This window comes from Poecilia latipinna, unplaced genomic scaffold (assembly GCF_001443285.1).
Source record: "Poecilia latipinna isolate Pla-1442-1.1 unplaced genomic scaffold, P_latipinna-1.0 Scaffold446, whole genome shotgun sequence".
NCBI lineage: Eukaryota > Metazoa > Chordata > Actinopteri > Cyprinodontiformes > Poeciliidae > Poecilia > Poecilia latipinna.
This window is the reverse complement of record NW_015113062.1, coordinates 383,744-388,683: the sequence shown is the minus strand read 5'-3', so window position 1 is coordinate 388,683 and position 4,940 is coordinate 383,744. Positions and strand designations below refer to the sequence as shown.

General features: G+C 33.7%; 1 protein-coding gene and 1 long non-coding RNA gene across 3 annotated transcripts in view; both read left to right on the top strand.

Moving 5' to 3' along the window:
• The first annotated feature begins 2,959 nt into the window (after positions 1-2,959).
• LOC106951200 (calponin homology domain-containing protein DDB_G0272472-like) overlaps positions 2,960-4,940 on the top strand; it is a 9,790-nt gene continuing 7,809 nt past the window's right edge. For both annotated transcript variants that reach the window (XM_015038584.1, XM_015038585.1), the window contains exon 1: positions 2,960-2,964. The gene's annotated coding sequence lies outside the window, so the exon portion shown is untranslated. The remainder of the gene's footprint in view (positions 2,965-4,940) is intronic.
• The window catches only part of LOC106951201 (uncharacterized), a 20,761-nt gene continuing 19,933 nt past the window's right edge, over positions 4,113-4,940 (top strand). Inside the window, exon 1 of the long non-coding RNA XR_001425769.1 lies at positions 4,113-4,462. This is a non-coding gene — a long non-coding RNA (uncharacterized LOC106951201). The remainder of the gene's footprint in view (positions 4,463-4,940) is intronic.

The window sequence follows — 4,940 nt, the reverse complement described above, 5'->3', positions numbered from 1 at the left end:
TACCTAGCAACAGACCGTCAACACATTTTTATTGGTTGTTTCGAAATGTGGAACATTTAGACCCCACAAAATAAGGCGGAAATTATCAATCTTATTTCTGGCTTTATTTTGAAGTAAATGACCACAAAACCAATATAAAAACACCAGTTTTATAAAGTTTGAAGTCCGTGCTGTCCAACAGAGTCGAAATGAGAACTCGGTATGCCGTCCATTATTACGAAGCCTTATTAAAGCGCCACATGCTTGTACGCCACACGGCGGGCAGCGACTACATAGGTTAATGCCACCCCTCTAATTCCATATCTTTCCAGTTTTTTTAGTAATATGTTATGATCAATGGTATCAAAATCTTTTTTGAGATCCAGAAATACAGCAATTGCAAATTTCTTTTTATCCATATTGTCTATAATTTCTTCTGTTAACGCTATTAGTGCCATTGAAGTTGATCGGTTTTCTCTGAAACCATATTGACAATCAGTCAGAATGTTTTGCTTTTCAATGAAATTATCTAACCTTTTACTAAAAACTTTTTCTAGTATTTTTGAAAATTGACAAAGGAGAGACATAGGTCTATAATTGTTAATAATATGCGTATTGCCAGATTTAAATAGAGGAATAACCTTTGCAATTTTCATTGCATTTGGAAATGTTCCAGTTATGAATGACAGGTTGCAGATGTAAGTCAGATGGTCTGCAATATCATCGATTATCCTTTTTATAAGTGACATGTTAATTTCATTCCAGTCCATTGATTTTTTTTATTATTACAGTGATTAACTATTTCCTTAATTTTGATTTTGTCTACTGGTTTCAGGTACATAGATGAAGTATTTTGTTTTATACAAATTTCCAGTGTACCCATATCCAGTTGGTTTGATATATTTATTTGTTCTGCTAACTTAGGCCCTACATTTACAAAATATTCATTAAATCCATTTACTATCTCAACTGTTTCATTCAGGGTTTTGTCATTATAATTAATATAGTTAGGGTGAGTAGTATTAGAAGAATTCTTTCTTATCAAGCTTTGTAAAGTTTTCCAAATTCCTTTAATGTCTTGTTTATTGTTTTCTAATATTTTAGAATAATATTCTTTTTTTACATTTTTTCATAATAATAGTTAATTTATTTTTATAAGTTTTTTTATTTTTGCTCTACTTCCAACGTTTTATATTTTATAAATTGTTTATATAGATTATTCTTTTTCTTACATGCGTTGTGTAATCCTTTAGTAGTCCATGGTTTATATTTGGGGGTTTTTTGCCTGTAACTACAAGGTACATTTGGACAGTTTTTATTATAAAATGTTTTAAATATTTTGAGAAATATCTCAAAAGCTTTATCAATATTTTTTTCTTCATACAACCCTTTCCAGTTCTCTGCTTGTAAATCATTTCTTAATGCTCTTATTGAGTCTTCTGACATTATTCTTTTATATGTGATGTTGGTGCCCTCATTTATTTTTCTGGAAACCTCTTCTAGGATAACAAAGACTGGTAGATGGTCACTGATATCATTTATAATAAGTCCACTTAATTTATTTTCCATGTAATTAGTAAATATATTGTCAATCAGGGTTGAACTGTGTGTTATTCTACTTGGTTTAGTAATTAGTGGATATAAACCTAAACTATGCATAGTATCAATAAAGTTATCTGTACTTTTAACCTTGTTTGGATTCAACATGTCAATGTTAAAGTCTCCACAGATGAAAATGACCTTTTGATAAATCTTAGCAAACAATATTTCCATGTAATTTATAAAGACTTCAGTGTCAGATGCTGGTGCTCTGTACGCACAGCTAACTATAATATTTTTCTGCTTCTCAAACTCAATTTCAATAGTAATGCATTCCATTACATCACCAACTGACACTGACATTTTTTCTACTACCTTGTATTTTAGTTCATTATTTATGTACAAGGCTACACCTCCACCTATTTTTATTCTTTCTGCTTATATAATTGAACTCATACCCTCCCAACAGGAAGTCTGCTCCCTTCTCAGAGGTGAGCCAGGTTTCTGATATTGCTATGACACTGAAATTCAAATGCCGGGAAAAAAGCATGAAGACTGTTGATGGAGTGAGTCAAAACTTGTGCAGGTCATTTGGAAGAGAGCGTCACGAATAAATAATTCTGTTTTCCTCTATCTCTCTTAGCTATTTGCATGCTCGTTGTGAGGGTTCTTACATAAACCAGCCAGAGAGACGCTGAATGGAATCCAAAAATAATCTTAATTTATTACAAAAAAGTTCAAAAATAATTAAACAATGAAGAACAGGGCCCAAAAACTGAGGTCAACATAACAAACTCCAACTCAGGTAGTAACACAAAGAACTCAAGCACAAAACTGACCTAAAAAAAAAGACATGAGGGGAACTTAAATAGTGGCTGATCAGACCACTGCTGACACACGAGGGGTATTTAAACATACAAAAACTTAAACAAATACTAATCAATACAATACCAAATCTTTAAATTAAACAAACATTAGAATGAAAGTACCAAATAGAAGAAACATTAAAAAAATGGTCAAATTAAACTAAAGAAAACCAAATGTCCTCGTCCCCTGGCAAACAAATGGAATGACCCGCTGAGGAGGTTTGCCAGCCATATAAGGACGTCAAGTAGCTGGAGCTCTTCTGTGACCCTCCAGCAGCAGCTCTAAAGGAAACTGGCAACTCAAAACAAAGAAATTAATTTATTGCATTTAACAAAAAATATAAAGAACTGACAAATAAAGTTAACTAAATGTGTGCACTTCAAATAGTTAACTGAAAAGTCAGGCTAATGAAACTAATTTTCAAAAATAAAAATCTAAACTATTCACTAATTAATGTCTAAATTAATGTTAAGGATAAACAAAAGAAACGATCACCATTCAGGTCTGTGTGACAGTAGGGTCAGCTGTCACACTCGTACATACATACACATAGGTGGTTTTCACACACGTAAAGCTAAGGTTGAACGAAATGACACGCTGGGAACGCCGTCTCTAGGGCGTAGCTTAGATAGCGGCCAACAAAAGAAATTAGAAACTATTGCTAGGTTCCTCATCAAACACGTCTTTTGATGAAGAAAACACTGTTGAGTTTGCCTTATAACATTCACCTGCATCAAACACGTTGCCTCCCATCTGACTGATATTACCTTGTCTTATTATGGAGTGAACTGATTCAGCATATGCATGCTCATCAGTGCGCAATAATGTAAATGGGACTTTTAGATGGAAATCGCTTTAACACAGAAGGTTTATTTCTTTCAATCAAGTTATATTTTGAAATTAATATTGGTTTAGAACACGACTGAGCTGTGCTACTTGATTCGTATATTCGTAAATTAATAAATTAATGGGAAACCCTATATCAATTACAGCCACATTGGCTGAAGTTTGTCTAAACTGTTGGAAGAAGTTACATTTGTATTATGAATCAATTTATTTGGAAATGATTTCATGGATTGAAACATCTCCTTTACTAGAAAGTGTGAATAACTTAAGAGCTTTTCCTGGTTACCATAGCAATTGAACCTGTTACACTTCTACCTAACTGATGATGTCACTAGGATCCCAGGCTTTGTGTCATAGATTCTATGACATCAGCTCTGAACCCTTTGAATGTCTTGTTACTTGTGTTCTAAAGCCAGATGAGGACAATCCAACAAATTTATAGAGAATTTTAAATTTGAAACAGAGACATAAGATGGATACTCGTCGTATACCCAGGAGGGTTATCGCGTCGTTAAAAGAGATGAGAGTACAACCAAATGAAAAACTCAACAGGCCTATCACACTTAAAGATGAGGAGTGTAATATTAGCAGCTTTATTGCAAAGGTGACTGAAATTACAAAACATTTCAAACCTGACAGCACAACCAATACTGATTATAAGGTTGACTACAGTAAAATGTTCGCGGCAGACGGAACTGATCTTCAGACATGCATTGACCGGGATAATGAATTTCGAGAATTACAGGGGTTGATAGAAAGACACGAAGCTGGACTTTGCAAGTTACAGGAGAAGGAACAGAGACCTAGACCACAAAATGTTCACGCACGAGATGTGGAAAATTGGAAAGCCAAGCAGAAGAAACCTATACCAAAAACCTTGTTACAAATTGACAGACATGGAGTAAGACCTCTCAACTTGTCCACAGCTAAATCCAATGAGGTTTCTGGAAAAGACAAACATGACAAACAGTTTAAAAAGTCTTTGTCATGTAAAAAAGAACAGAAACTCAACAAACAGGTTACTGAAAATGCAGAGAAACAAGTCGTAATGCAAAGGCAAAAACACAAGAAAGTTAGTGAAGGCATTCGGTCACAATATGTACATGACGAGAGGGAGAAAAATGTTCCTGAAAAGGTTACATTTCAAGAGAAACGTAAGAAGATGGCCTATGATAATCTGCAGGATATAAGGAGACAAGAAGATGTCAAAGATGCTTTTGAGGAGAAAAATGTTCCTAAAAAGGTTACATTTCAAGAGAAATGTAATATTTTAATCTACCTCCCTTAGCTCTTTGCATGCAAGGTGACCATATTAGTAGACCATATTATGGTCTCTGACTGATTCGTGGGATTTCCAAATACAATTAAATAGCAACTGAAAATATAGCTTGATATTGTCTGTGATTTTCTTAGTAAAATTAATAATTCTAATTTAAATATAAGTTTTCTCCGGGTGCTCCGGTTTCTCTACAAACACAAATGACAGACAGATATTGTCTGTAATTTCGTCTATTGTTAAAATTAATTAAGCCTCAATTTTATATAAGTTCTCTCCAGATGCTCTGGTGTCTCTACAAACATAATACTACATAGGTTAGCTAGTGTTGAGAATGAGAATCTCAATCGATGAATCATAATTTGTATTGACACCTGGAGCATAAAATCAGCTTTCAGACTTTACTTATTTTATTAACTTTCAGCGCTGAAAG